The sequence below is a fragment of the Pinus tabuliformis genome, chromosome 7 (assembly GCF_031772625.1).
Source record: "Pinus tabuliformis cultivar Carrire ecotype Pingquan chromosome 7, CPIR1, whole genome shotgun sequence".
NCBI lineage: Eukaryota > Viridiplantae > Streptophyta > Pinopsida > Pinales > Pinaceae > Pinus > Pinus tabuliformis.
Genome location: NC_142293.1, coordinates 1,511,771,021 through 1,511,787,631, shown reverse-complemented (window position 1 = coordinate 1,511,787,631; position 16,611 = coordinate 1,511,771,021).

The window sequence follows — 16,611 nt, the reverse complement described above, 5'->3', positions numbered from 1 at the left end:
ACTTCTGGGTCATATCATTTCTAAGGAAGGAGTCAAGGTCGATCCTGAACGAGTTGAAGCAATTCAAAAGATTCCTCTCCCGCATAACCTCAAGTCCCTTCAGTCTTTCCTTGGAAAGATAAATTTCATTAGAAGATTTATCCCGAATTATGCGGAAATAGCTAAGCCCATTCAAAGTCTTCTGAAGAAAGATGTGAAATTTGTCTGGCAGGAAGAAGGCAAAAGGGCTTTCCAAGAAATCAAGTCTGCTATCGCGAAAGCTCCTGTCCTTGTTAGTCCTGATTACTCCAAAGATTTCATGATTTTTTCTTTCGCTTCTGAGGATACCATTGCCGGTGTCTTGCTTCAAAAGAATAAAGATGGTCACGAGCAGCCTATTGCTTTCATGAGTAGAGCACTTCAAAACTCCGAATTGAAGTACAATACCATGGAAAAGCAGGCTTATGCCTTGGTCAAGTCTCTTAAGCATTTTAAAACTTATGTGGGTTATTCTAAGATCATTGCTTTCGTCCCACATTCTGCTGTTAAAGACATATTGACTCAAACTGATTGCTTAGGGACTCGTGCTAGGTGGGTTACTAAGATACAGGAGTATGATTTAGAAATTAGACCCACCAAGCTGATCAAAGGCCAAGGTTTAGCTCAAATGTTAAATGAAAGTAATGAAAAAACTCTTGGTTTGTTCTGCCTTGACGATCTATCTTCGCCAGAGTTGAGAAGATTAGCTGAGCATGAGTGGTATAAGGACATAGTTTACTATTTGACAAATCTTGCATGTCCTAACCATTTAGTCGCTCATAAAAGAAGGGCTCTTAGACTAAAAGCCACTAAGTACTGCCTTATGAAGGATGGCCTTGGATGGAGAAATCCTGAGGGCATAGTGCTTAGGTGTGTTGACGATGTTGAGTCCAAAAGATTAATCTCCGAATTTCATTCAGGATTTTGTGGTGGTCATTATGCTGCTAGAACTACCGCCCACAAAATCCTTAGAGCTGGCTATTATTGGCCTTCGATTTTTTCTGATGTGCACAAGTATGTTAGAACGTGTCAAGCCTGTCAACTGTTCACTGGGAAGCAGAAGCTTGCTGCCCTTCCTCTACAACCTGTTATCGTAGAGGCACCTTTTCAGCATTGGGGTCTGGACTTCATAGGGAAGTTCCATGAAAATTCTAGCAATGGCTACTCATGGATTTTAACTGCTACAGATTATTTCACTAAATGGGTCGAAGCCATCCCTGCTAAGAATGCCACTGAAAAGGTTATTATGGATTTCATTGAAAATAACATCATTACTAGATTTGGTGTCCCCGCTAAGATCACTACAGACAATGCCAAGGCTTTTAGTTCTTCAGAGTTTACATCTTTTTGTTTCAAATATGGCATTGTTTTATCTCATTCGTCGAATTACTATCCTCAGGGTAATGGTTTGGCTGAATCAAGTAATAAAAATCTTATAACCATTATCAAGAAGATAGTAGGAGATAACAAGAAGTCTTGGGACAGTAAAATCAAGTATGCTTTGTGGGCAGACAGAATTACTAAGAAGAAGTCTACTGGTAAATCTCCCTTTGAATTAGTTTATGGCTTGGATGTTACCTTACCTGTGCACCTAAAATTGCCAGCCTATCAGCTTCTCCAAAATTTTTCCACTAATAAAGATGTTGTTCAGAATAGGATAGATCAGATTGTGGAATTAGATGAGGCTCGTCGGACAGCTTTTGAGGCTATATGTAAAAATCAATCTAATATTAAGAAAAGCTTTGATAAATGCTCTCGATCTAGATCTTCGCAGGTTGGAGATATGGTTTTACTCTGGGATCGCAAAAATGAAAAGCCGGGAAAACATAAGAAGTTTGATAGTTTGTGGCTGGGACCATGCATCATTAGAGATATAGCCGGGCCAAACTCATTCTACTTGAGCAGATTGGATGGCGAACCACTTGATCTACCAGTGAACGGCCAAATGCTCAAGCTGTTCTTCAGAGATGATATCTGATGCCATGGGGCATCTTATGTATTGTATTTCTATCCCTACTCCTTGTCTTTTCAGCATTTCATTTCTGTTTTTAGATTTAGATTTACTTTTCATGTTACTAGTTAGTTAATAAATGAAGAGCTTTTATCTTTCCTGTGCTTAATGTATATGATGATTTTGGACGGACGCTACTTATATTTTGTTGTGTGTTGCATGGATGCAGATTCTGGATTCTCACATTCCTACAGAGCAGCAACGTGTCCCCAAGTAGAGCCAGATGTTGACCACTACTGGTCAACTTCCCATGCGGTACACCCTCTTTTCTTGGCAGAAAGAGATAGCACCTGAACAACGTGTCCGTGCCAGCCTACAGTCATCAGCAGCTTGATCATTTCCATTGTAAACCCAGTCTGCATGTATGAATTGTAAATAATCTAAGCAGATCAGAGTCATGTATGTAAAATTGCCTAGGTGGACCTATCTTTCTATGATAATCTATGTCCCGGAAGGTTTTTTGTCTCACCGATCCATGGATCGGCAGAGTTTTCCTTCAAACCTGACCCCAAAGCCGGGATGGATTTTGTCATTAGAACTTTAGGAGAATCCTAGTGTGTTAATCTGCTAGATTATAGTTGTGTCGCAGAACTGGGTGATTTATGAGGGTCTGTATTAAGTGGGTTTGTCCCCTTGAGATGTAAATTGTAAAAAAATCATCATGAAATGTGTCTTGAGGGTTGAAAATGTTTTAAATCCCCTCGTGAGTCCTAAGTCCTAGGTCCTAGGTGATGTTTCCAATGGCTTAGTTCGATGATCCATTTAAAAAATGAAATAAAATAATAAAAATTTAATAAAAAATAATAAAAAAATTAAAAATTTAAAAAAATGAAATAAATAATAAAATAATAAAAAATTTAAAAATTTAAAAAATAATAATAAAAAATAATTTTAAAATTTTAAAAAATAATAATAAAAAATTAATTGAATAAATCGACGGATGAGATCAAGAGATGTCTTGATCTTCATCAACGGTCGAGATCATTTTTACATGGATCAATCGAACTAGCCGTTGGAGCATTTCCTTTAAATAGGGTGCTAGGAGTAATTTTCAGATCATTCGATCTGTGAGTCAGTACTGAAAAAGCTCTCTTGTAATCTGATTTCTGGTTAATAAAAGAAGACTTTGGGGTCCATATCTCGCTGGTGTTACTCTCTTAAAATGCTGTGAGATTGTTTCATTTTCTGCATATGTTATTTTCAGCCGTTAATAATAGTTTTCGTAGAGTATTGTGAGCACAGGTATCTTGTTCACTTGCTGGGGTTTGGGTGCTGTTAGGGTTTCTGAAGTAATGGCAGGTATCTCCATTACTTCCTGAAATCTAGCAGCAGTTTGCCCTCTTTATTGACAGTTGTTTTGAGCTGTGCAGAAAACATCATTCAAGGAAATTTTGTGGGCGTTCGGGGAAGTTCTCGGCTGAACCAGCCAGCTCCCGCAAGCATTTTGTGTTGAGCCCAGTTGGATTTGATCCTGGGTCTATCATTCAGTTGATTTTTTTTTTAATTTGCATGGGAGATTTTCTGAAGTTTTTCACAGTGACAATCTGAAATTTCTGTTCTTTAAATATTTTCGGTGCTTATTGCCAGATCTGGCTATTAAAGAGCCAAAATCTGTAAATTATCAGCTATCTTAGGGTTTCAAACTTTCTGTCTTAGGGTTTTAAAATTTTGCTTATATACAGATTTTTAATTAAGGTTTTCAGTGAATTTGTCCTTCTCAAGTTGCCATGAAAATGTGAGAACTTGCAGTCCAACTGTGTGACTTTTTGCCAGCAAAGGGAGGTGCTGAAGCACTAGTATCGTGGTTTGCTGATCTTATGACTGAAGGATTAAATCATTACCTACACGAAGAATAGGATTTTCATTTGTTCACAGCGTTTGTGAAGAAGGTAGCATCTGCGTATCTTCATTCAGCACGTGAGCTTCAAGATTTCCGGGTATCGAAGACCATTCGGCGCATTCCATCAGGCCAGACATCGGAATGTCCATCACGCACAGAGAATCAACCTTCTAAGAAACCGAACAAATAAGCCGACAAATGTTATTGCTGATGTTTGCTGCATAGATTTTTAAGAAATGGCTGTGGATGACGTCGAGGATTTTTCCGCGCGGGTAGCCTGTCTCCACACTGCTCCTTTGGACTGCGGAAGGTTTCAACTTTCTGTCGATTAAGTGCCGTAGCTCCATCGAACCAGGCAGCATATCACATAAAACAATACCCTTAATGCATTCACGTGTCAGGCATGCGGCTGTTGTGAAATCGATTGACTGTGCTCTGCGTGTACTCAAGCCCGCCGGATCAGGTAAGTAGATTCGCGTTCTTCATAGCCGCTATAACTTCCAAGAAATTGATCCACAAAGGCCTGCGTACTCACGCGTTCTCAGTCAGCTTGAGAAATTATCCTGCAGCAGCGTTTTGATTTCGTTTGGTAATTTTTGGGTTTACATAGTTCATAGTCATTGCGTTTCACGATTTTTCCTTTGTTTCCTCATTTGCTTACGTTTAGGGCTTTAGTCACGGTTTGGTGTTATTTAGTTTAGACGTTAGGCTTTATATTTATGTTAGGTTTATCTGTAGTTTAGAGTTAGATTATCTTTTAGTTTTAGATTTTAACATTTATTTATTTTTTTTAGATTTTCATTTAGTTTTATTTCATAATCATAAAAAATATAAAAAATAAAAAAAAGATTTTATTTAGTATCTTTTAGGACTTAGGTTTATTTTATTTTAGGTATTTTAGATTCTATTTAGAATAGGTTTTAATTTCATATTTTAGATTGTAATTAGATTTCGATTTATTTTCTATAGTTTAAATTTAATTTTTGGTTAGATTTCTATTTTTCACTTTTTTTTTTAGATAAAAAAAATAATAATAATAAAAAAAAAATAAAAAAAATAAAAAAAAAATAATAAAAAAGTTTGTTGTGGAATTTTTCCTTTGTCAGATCCAGTCATCTTCGGGAATTGTCATATCTTTTCACGCTGAGATCTGAGTTTTTTCAAGTCGAGATGCGAAATTGAAATAAGATTGCTGTTCATGGTGCATGTTTCTATTAACAAGTAATCGTTTTTATAATCATCTCTTAAGGCACTGGTCTGCTTCATTAATTAAATCCATCAAGTGCTTTTATATCGTATCTCGTGTCTCCCAACCAACTGGTCGACAGTTGGTCTTCATCATCCCACAGGGACTACCCCCCTTAGCCACGGGAGACAGGCTTAAACGGAGGGATCGGGGATCAGAGTGACAGCCCCCGGTCTGAGCGTTGTCGTGCCAATCCGCGCGACAACACATCCTCTTACTTAAATTTTTAACATTACCATGAAATGGCTCAGGATGTTTGAGAGTGGTTTCGCCCTCATTGGATTTCATATGGAGAAAGTAGAATTTTAAATCTCACTCAAAATCCAGCAGACTTATTTGTTTTTCAGGATTTCAGGATTGCAATGTTTCCATTGGATTTTATCATGTACTAGGGTATGGAACTTGTATTTAATCAAGAGAACCAAGCCCTTTATGCAGGGGAAACTCCCAATAATCAAGATCATGTAGGACACTAGGGTATGAAACGTGTATTTAATCAAGAGCACTAAGGTCGTTTGAATATGTAGGAGGAGACTCCCAATACAACAGTGGTCCTTCTAAAGAATGGGACGTGGATGCAAAAATCCTGATTTGGATCTCTCTCTTGCAGCCTTATAGTCTTTATTGTACTTGCAGCCTCATATATTAATATAAATAAAGGCTAATTTTGAGATTTGGATATATAATAAAGGTTGCTTTTGGATATTCCGATATTTTTATTTTCATTATGTGATCATTCATGAGTAAATGTGATGTAAATTAAATCTTAATGTTTAAGTGTAATAGATTATAATGTATCATTTATGCTTTATGATTGCACATATATATATATATATATATATATTTATATATATATATATATATATATATATTCAATATATATATATATATATATTCGTGTTTCCCCGTTTCCAAAATTTGGGGAGGTTGCGTTTCGTATCGCTTCCCGTTTCGGAAACTCGTACCCGTTTCCCCGTTTCGTGCAACTTAGCATTTATGCTTTATGATTGCATATATATATATATATACATATATATATATATATATATATATATATATATATACATATATTCGCGTTTCCCCGTTTCCAAAATTTGGGGAGGTTGCGTTTCGTATCGCTTCCCGTTTCGGAAACTCGTACCCGTTTCCCCGTTTCGTGCAACTTAGAATTGGTTCCAGGGAAACCAACAACTTTAGAGTACCAGAGTTAGCAAAAACACACTTGAGTTGAAGACTTCATGGACGAGGTCATTGTGGTGCACTGGAACCCTATGATATGCCCCAATCGCCATGTGTTGTGCCATGACAAATGTGTTGTGTTAATAAAGCAAGGCATAGGGATGCCTTCGCTGAGAGAATTCTTCCTGTGTGAGAAAGGCTTGCCAAGGGATGGATCGCCCAAGGGACTAAGGAAACAAAGAAGGGGATGGTTGAACTTGGAATGTGAGTGATTGCACAGAAAAATAAATGGACCGCCAAAATCGTAGGCATACCGATTGGGATCGGGAAAGCATTAGGTATGTCCCAGAAAGCAATGAGTTGAAATTGTTTCTTGAATGTGTGAAAATTCCAATACCACAATCCTATTGCAACAACTGATATTATTTCTCCTAATTGTTAATTAATTAACAATTTATCTGCTACGGCAAATATCGAAATAAATACACTACAACCTTCACAAATAAAACACTGCGGAAAAATCACGCACTGGAAACTGAGAAATGCTAGTACACACGCATAAAAATAACACAATTATTTTTGGACAAAAGTCTTCAGAAAAACCTAACTTGGGAAAACTGGTGCAGCAACTGAGGGTTTTATTATTATGCAGTAGTGAGAAATTTTGAGTACAATTGGATGCCGAAATCTGGCAATCCTATAGAGAAAAATACTGGCAAAAAATATAGTGAGGAATTTTCCTCACCCCACAGGCAAACTCTCAGGATGACTTGCCTTCAGAAATTTGGCACTTTGACCCTCTGCTTCAGCCTCTACGCAACCTGTTAGACGTCAAGCCTCTGACTGGTCTCTAATGAAGTCGTTCTGCCTTCTACTGGCTGAAAAGATGCTTCTTCGGCACTTTGGGACTCCTTCCCGGCCTTTGGAACTGAAGACGTCTCTCCCTCTTAGCAAATCGAACTTGCCTCTAGAAGCTGTTGTGTTGCCTCTACGTCAACTTCTCTATGGCTCTTATACCTCTCTGCAAATGCACTCTGGAATGCCTCCTCTATCCTCATTGTCTCTTCCCCTCACACTCTGCTTCGATTTCTAGCTCTAGCTCCGGCAACTGACTGCTGCTACTCTGGAAATCGATCTTCAAGAAATCGAACTGCTAAAGTGTATTCTCCATCACCACATCGACCTCTTATAACCCTCTGTTAGAGCACCAACGTCCAATATTAAAACATAATTGATGGCTAGGATCATCTCTAGATCGATCTGTGTGAATCTACTCTGGAAATCGATCTGCCAAGAAATCGAACTGCTAAAGTGTATTCTCCATCACCACATCGACCTCCTCTTATAACCCTCTATTGCAGCACCAACGTCTAATATTAAAACATAATTGATGGCTAGGATCATCTCTGGATCAATCCGTGTGAGTTTCTAAATGATTTTCGTGTTGACTTAATTAATATTGATTAATTGCCCATATTGCTAAGTTTAGACTTGGGAAATATTTAAAAATTGGTTAATAATCTAATTAAGTCATTTCTAGGCAAAATTTACCAAAACGATTTCTGGGTTTTGGAGATCTCCACCAAATTTCGTGGCTATTTCATGGCCAGAACACATTCGATGCTACAAAAACTAATAGAAAGGGCATGATGGATTGTATGGCTGGACATTAGAGGTGAATTGCGCTCCGGAGTCAAGTGACCAAGCAGATCAAGGTGTAATGGAAACACGATAGACCAAATGAAGTCACATGGAACATCATTGATCAAATGACGGTGCCAAACACATTTTTGGTTTCCTAGTAAGCAGTTGGAAATGTAATTGTAAATATGTAAGAGGTTGTTTATAAAGCTCAATTTTGTTTTAGTATTTTGCTACTAAGAACACTGAGGACAGTGTTCCTCTTAAGAGGGTGGGTTTTGTAACACCCTTGGTATACTCCCCCTAATTTTTGTAATGTAATTGTACTCTGATTATAAATGATTATAAATTTATTTGAATGACCTGAAGAGTGGGACCACAGATCAACAATCTGAGGGGTAAAAGGAAGAAGCACATAAGTGGTGTTAGTTGGAACCACAACTCAATCAAATGTGCAGCTAGCAAGAAATATCTTGAAGAATGTTCCATCAGGAATATGAAGAAACACACAAGAAAAAGGTCAAAAAGTCATTCAAACAACAAAAAAAGGGCTCTCTCTCTCTCTTTGTGATGAAGGAAATGGGATGAAGGAAGTAGGATATGAATGGCCATCATTTTTACAAGGATCCAACTTATGATATTGATGATGATATTAACAATGATTTTGTCGTATCTTGCCTTCCATATGATTATCAAGATGCTATGATTATTTATTTGTTTGAGCCATATGCGCTTCCTCCTGATATTGTTTCTCATACATACTCAAATTCTATAGATTATATACACGATGAGCCAACTTCAGTTGCCCCTTCTGAATCTGATTTTCATGAGAAGCATCCTATTTTTCGAGACCTTGCCCCTCAACCATCTCCCTATTTGTGCAACTTGCAGCATGTCCCTAGGGTTAACAATGACAGTTGTATACCTGAGATAGGTATTGGCCAAGAGTTTCGGAAATTGATCATCAATTACTCCATATTCAAGTTGCAAGAGAGCATTAGCAAGTGTAGAATAAATTTAGGTTCTCCCTTCTCATCTTTTGTTCTTTCTCATGGTAGTAGAACCAATCCATGGTTCATTTATTTCCGCATCTCCCACCCTTGTGATCCAGCGTGTGAGTTTTATGATATAGATGACTGCGATTTTTCTTTGTTTTATCGCATAACTAATCATAGGGCTAATAGGTATAAGATTTTCTAATGATATGTTAGCTACATTGGTTATATAACTATAATTTGTTGATGTATTATATGCTAGCATATAGTAGGTAGTTGCACTACATCTTGTGTGAGCATCCTACTTATTGATTTTATCGTGTTGTTGTGTTTCTTTAGATTACATTTAGTTATATTCTCTTTTTTGTATGAATTTTATTATATGTAAAACAAGGGTGATAATTGACAACCAATGCACATGCTTCCAAACAAGTTGATTTGACTATGCAAGTAACAGGGTTACGAGCCCAAGAAATGTTGGGGTTCTCATGCACTCCCTGTTAGGGCATATTGGTCATGCTCTCTATAGTGAGCACATGTCCCCAAGTTGGAGCCATATGTTACCCACCAAAACGGGTAACCCCCTAGGAGAAAATTGTTCTCCTATCTTGGAGAGCCAACCAAAAGTCTTACACATTAGTTTGATGATGACATGCTAGCTCCTCCACCATTTGCATCAGTCATTACACCCACACCATCCAACATGCCTCTTCGATGAAGGTGGGCTACCACTCAACATGCACATTGATCATTTTACAATGTTTTTGGCATTTAGTATGGATGAAGGGGATTGAACGATCTTGATTGTAAATATGTTCTCTCACTTTACCAGAGGGTAATCTTTAGCCCTAACCCAGTGGGACCTCCCCTTATCCTTAAGGTTACAGAAGAGGCACTACTTGGAAGACCTCGATTGAAATAGCATGTTCATTTTCCCTTACACCATACTTAATACTTTCCATGTCACATTAGAAGCCTTTGATATCATCTCCATTCTTCGGGTCTAACTTATCATTAGTTCATTAGGATTTGGCACTCTCTTATCAATATACTTAAGTTGATGCCACTAAAAGAATGGAAAAGCATAATATGGCTACAATGAAACAAAAAGAAAGACAAAATGCAAAAGATGATTCAGACATTAGTTAGTGTGTGGGAAAAAGCCTAGCATGAGCTCTAACCTCCTTATTAGCCATCACCTAATTCCTAAGCACTTGATGCTCCTCCTCATTAAAAGGAACCCTTGCATGTCCCAACCCTAATAAGTGATAAGTTGCCTCATCTTAAAGTGGTAAATTAAATAATATATCATAAAGAGCAAGCTTTGATCCTTGAGCTATGCATCGTAATACAAAACATTATCAAAAAGAAGTAAAAGGCACATTAGCGACGTGAAAAATCCAGGCCGAACAAGGTAACTCATGATAATTGTATTTGAGTCATGATATGATGTATTTATCAAAAGAAAAGAAAAATAAATTTATATTAAAGAAAGAATGACTTATTAAAGCATGGGTTTCATGCTTGGGTCAATGGTCAATAGGTCAAAGCACCCATTGTGTCCTCTAGGGTTTATATCTTGAGTCAAGGTCATAGTCATATTGTAAAAGACCCTTCATGGGCACCTTAGGTCAAAGAAGAAAAAATATTTTTATGTCAAAAAGGACTCCTCCACCAAGTCAGCTCCCTCTCCTATATTTCGTCTCATACAAGTCGGCTTCATGAAGAATTCAACCAACTTAAAGGGACTATAAATAAGAATGAAACTCGACTTATTTGTGATAATCAATCAAGTTATTCAAGTCTGAAATTCGGGTAGAAGAAAAGGATGCATAGCTGAGAAGAAGAGGAGACAAAACATAACCATGAAAGAAAGGATATTGTTCCTAACACACGTGCTACTACAAGTCCGAGATATCTTAGATGTTGCAGGCTTGAGAGATTGCTAGACGAAATTGCATAAATGACTTGAGTTGAATTTTGAAAGATTCACTTTGATATAGTATCATCTCTATTGAAGGCTAACTTGGTGGTGGTCCAAAAGATGTAACCCTTGTTGACTGTGAACCTAATTGGGTTTAGGTATTTGATGTCTAAAGCTTGATCCTTCCATTATAAGGACATGATTTTGATATAGTTGACTTCATGTTTCTATTTGTACTTTGTACTTGTTGTTGAAGATTTGCAGGTACATCATCTTCAAAATGTTCATAATTGAAGATGACTCGATAATATTATGCTATAAGAATGTTGATGATACAAAAGATAAATAGCTAACATTGTTGCCATAAAATAAAAATAAAAATAAATGATGTTCTTGAAGAAATGAAGTTTCAAAGGTTGAATTTTCTCCAATGATATGAAGATGTTAATCTCCCTAAGTTGAGAGAGAACTTGGATGAAAGAAAGTGTATATCTCTCTAGTTGAGAGGGTGGGCATAATGTGACAACTAAGATCTTGGAAAAATCATGGTTGAAGTATTACAGATATATATTCGTGAGTGGCAAAATTGTAAACAAGACTTGGATGTTCAAGAAGTAGTGTTTAGGCTGGGTGGATGTTCAGGAAGTGTTTAGGCTGAGTGGATGTTCAAGAAGAAGTGGTGGATGTTCAGGAAGAAGTGTTTACTCTGAGTTTGGTGCCGCTAAAGAAGTTAAAGAAGAAAGTTTCCAATGAGATGCTTTTTTGGATAACATGATGATGATCTTAGCAACATCAATTTGAGAACCCCAAAGGTTTGTGCTAAACATATATTCATATTGGAAGTTTATTACTAATTGGGGTTGTGTTTGTGTAGATCTCTCCATAATTAGTTTGAACATTTTGAAGCATGCTTGGACTGATGGATATATCTTATTTATTTTATAAGGAGAGATGAAGCTTCTTGGGGCGACAAGAGGCTTGGGAGGACATCTGGTTGGCCTGTGATGATGTCTAGATCCCGGAGTAGGGAGGGTGGCGTTGGTCTTGGAGCTCCAACCTTCGGTACACACCTAGATCCCTGGGTTGGTATTAGAGCTAAATCCTTATGGTACCTAGAGTGCCTAAAGCTTGGAACACACCTTAGTCCCACCCGATTAGATACTCTAGTCAAGTATCTAATTTGTAGCATAGTGTGTGTTGTAACTCTTCATAGAAACATATCACTTTGAGTTCATCCATATACCTATGTATATATGTAGTTATGAATACCTCCCTAGTATTGAAGAATGTAACTAGTGTCGGTTTTCATAATTGTATGAGTCACGATGTAATGTATTTATCACAAGAAAAGAAAAATAATTTTTTTATTAAAGAGAGATTGACTTATTAAAGCATGGGTTTCATGCTTGGGTCAATGGTCAATAGGTCAAAGCACCCATTGTGTGCTATAGGGTTTATATCTTGAGTCAAGGCCATGGTCATATTGTAAAAGACCCTTCGTGGGCACCTTAAGTCAAAGAAGAATAAATATTTTTGTGTCAAAAAGGACTCCTTTACCAAGTCAGCTCCCTCTCCTATATGTTGACCTCCCTCTTATACAAGTTGGCTTCATGAAGAATTTGGCCCGCTCAAAGGGATAATAAATAAGAAGGAAACTCGACTTATTTGAGATAATCAATCAAGTAATTCAAGTTTGAAATTCGGGTAAAAGAAAAGGATGCGTAGCTGAGAAGAAGAGGAGACAAAACATAAGCATGAAATAAAGGATATTGTTCCCGACACACATGCAAATACAAGTTCGAGATATCTGAGATGTTGCAGGTCTAAGAGATTGCTAGATGAAATTGCATAAATGACTTGGCTAATTTTTGAAAGACTGACTTTGATGAAGTATCTCTATTGAAGGTTGGTTTGGTGGAGGAGATTTCTCTAAAAGGGGTCTTGGTTGTCTCAATATGATCTGAAACTATTAGTGGAAGAGTTTGACTAGGTTTTCCCCTTCTTAGGGGTTTTGCCCTGGCTAAGTGCCTATATCTTGTGTTCTCTTTTGTTTGTGACCTTCATTGGTTGGCATTAGTCTTGATGATAAGAACAAAACAATTTGAAAGAAAATCTAATAAGTAAATATCACAAGATAATGTCATAGTATAAGAGAAATCAAGCTAAAGAATCTAAAATACATGATGCCCTAGATTTATGAACATGGTATAAGAGCTTGGTTTGATGACATAAGGGCAGTAAGGTCACATAGGCTTTAGAACAAAGAAGAAAGACTAGATCATCTAAGACGGAGTACCTAGGAGAAAGGAAAACAAATTATGGGCACATTCTATTAGCCCTTGTCATAGTGACTAAACTGCAAACCTGTGCAAGGAGTGAAAGTTTTTAGAGAGCATTAAAGCTCTGTTTACATGGACTGAGAGGCTAGAACAATAGCCTATAGAAGGTCGAGCATCCTCAAGAAGAAACTACATTCATAGGCATGGTCATAAATCCTTACCTCTGTTATTAAGTTACAATCCTGGGTGATTAGGCCACAACTTGATAGTCACAACAATAAAAGAATCCAAGTTGAGTTCTCTATGGGATAAGATGTCACAACAATAAAAGAATCCAAGTTGAGTTCTCTATGGGATAAGACGAAGATACCACAAGTTCTAGATCAAAAGGACCGAATCCAAGAGAGTCCATAAAAGACTATATGCCAAACCTATTGTTACTAGTACTACAAGGAGGAGCCAAGACAAAAGTGGAAAAGGACGAGAATCAATACATCTATATATATTGCATGAGCCTAAACAATAACATAAAAGTCGACCTAATAAGATGACATAAGACATGTATGAAGTCTAAAATCCAATGAGCAAAATAAGCAGTTTATGTCAGCATGAGAAGTACTCCATATAAAGTTTTGTAGCAGCTCTTTCTTGGAAGCCTTCTCTACAGTCTAAAGAAAGCATTTAGCATTTTGAGAACAACTTCTAAATCAAGTATTGATGTTTCCCTTTTTTGTTTTTAAAGTCATTTAACAATATGCATTAAGATTGCAAGGAAAGGCTACAAACTCAAATGGGATAACAATCATCAAAACAAAGGGTATGTAGTCTTGAGGTATGTATAACATGATTATTTGTTGAAAGTCTAAAAGGTTCTAGAGTTTAGGAGTTGCAAGTTTTCTTTATGATGAAATTTTAGATAGAACACATGGAAAACTCTTACCCTAATGCTCTTGTTCATAACTCATGATTTCTAGGGCTTGGAAGTATATGACAAATATTTGGGAAAATAGAATTGTATGATATTTAGATTTTGACATGATGCCTGTCGAACTAGTTAGGATTTGTACTCAAAATCCCTTGGAATTCATTCAAGGTAATATATACTTTTGGATTTGGATCTGAAAAAAAACCATAGGTGACAATCTTACTCTTGTACTTGTGTATTCTTGGTAGTACTTGTCAATCAAATGTTGCAGGTACATATGAAAGAGTTGATTTTATAAAGAATTTCCTCAAAAGGAAGCCATCTTTTCACAAAAGGGAGCAGATTCAGAGGGAGTCCTTCACTTATAGATCCTACAAGGTTTGCAAAGAAAAATCTCAAGGTATGTCTAAACATTTGTAGTAAATTATCTTTAAATTTCAAGGTACATTCATTTTGAAATTGGCATTATATTACTAACTCTCTTATGTCAAGGATTTTTGAATCATAAAGATTCTTGTTAGGGTGATTAATCATTAGATTGAATCTACCCCTGTTATATTATATTTTATCATTTGTTCATTTTTGTGAAACCCTAACCTTTAGGGTTCACTATAAAACCCTAACCTTTTGATGCTTAGGGTATGAAACCCTAATCCACTTGAGGTTTGTTGATAAATTTAGATCACATGATAAAATCCTAGTGTTTAGGGTTTTGGTATTGTCATAACCCTAGTCTTTAAGGTTTTGTCATTGATGCTTAGAATGAAACTCGAGATTCTTAGGGTTTGGACAAATAGGGTTTATAAACAAACCCTTGTAATTGTTAAATATAAGGTCTTAGGAATGAAACCATAGGTTAATGAGCTTCCGCATAATTGAAACCCTAGCTTGGTCATGTCAAGGATTTTTGAATCATAAAGATTCTTGCTAGGGTGATTAATCATTAGATTGAATCTACCCCTGTTATATTATATTTTATCATTTGTTCATTTTTGTGAAACCCTAACCTTTAGGGTTCACTATAAAACCCTAACCTTTTGATGCTTAGGGTATGAAACCCTAATCCACTTAGGGTTTATTGATAAATTTAGATCACATGATAAAATCCTAGTGTTTAGGGTTTTGGTATTGTCATAACCTTAGTCTTTAAGGTTTTGTCATTGATGCTTAGAATGAAACTCGAGATTCTTAGGGTTTGGACAAATAGGGTTTATAAACAAACCCTTGTAATTGTTAAATATAAGGTCTTAGGAATGAAACCATAGGTTAATGAGCTTCTGCATAATTGAAACCCTAGCTTGGTCATGTCGAGGATTTTTGAATCACAAAGATTCTTGTTAGGGTGATTAATCATTAGATTGAATCTACCCCTGTTATATTATATTTTATCATTTGTTCATTTTTGTGAAACCCTAACCTTTAGGGTTCACTATAAAACCCTAAACTTTTGATGCTTAGGGTATGAAACCCTAATCCACTTAGGGTTTGTTGATAAATTTAGATCAAATGATAAAATCCTAGTGTTTATGGTTTTGGTATTATCATAACCCTAGTCTTTAAGGTTTTGTCATTGATGCTTAGAATGAAACTCAAGATTCTTAGGGTTTGGACAAATAGGGTTTATAAACAAACCCTTGTAATTGTTAAATATAAGGTCTTAGGAATGAAACCACAGGTTAATGAGCTTCCGCATAATTGAAACCCTAGCTTGGTCAAAATTGTTGTATATTTATTTTTGGAGTTTGTTGTTTGTATCTAGGGTTTCTGATAAAAACCCTAGTAAGTGATTAATATAAGGTAATATTAATAAGACCCTAGATATGAAATACTAGTATGTTATCTTGATTGCTAATAAAATCTAGGGTTTGTGACAAAACCCTAGTAAAATTTGACATTGAAGATGTAAAGTTCTATGATTAACTTGATTTAGTTGTTGATATCTAAGGCTTTAAGGCTTGATGATGAAATCCAGGGTCTAAAATAAAAACCCTAACAAGTTATTCAAGTCATGTAACCCTTGTTGACTGTGAACCTAACTAGGTTTAGGTATTTGATGTCTTAAGCTTGATGCTTCCATTATAATGACATGATTTTGATATAGTTGACTTCATGCTTCTATTTGTACTTGGTTGTTCTTGTTGTTGAAGATTTGCCAGTACATAATCTTCAAAATGTTCATAATTGAAAATGACTCGATGATAATATTATGCTATAAGAATGTTGATGATATAGAAGATGAATAGATATCGTTGCCACAAAATAAAATTAAAAAGAAAATATGTTCTTGAAGAAATGAAGTTTTGAAAGGTTGAAGTTTCTCCGATGATATGAAGATGTTGATCTCCCTATGTTGAGAGAGAACTTGGACAAAAGAAAGTGTATATTGTGAAAATTCCAATACCGAAATCCTATTGCAACAAGTGATATTATTTCTCCTAATTGTTAATTAATTAACAATTTATCTGCTACAGCAAATATCTAAATAAATACACTGCAACCTTCACAAATAAAATACTATGGAAAAATCATGCGCTAGAAACTAAGAAATGTTAG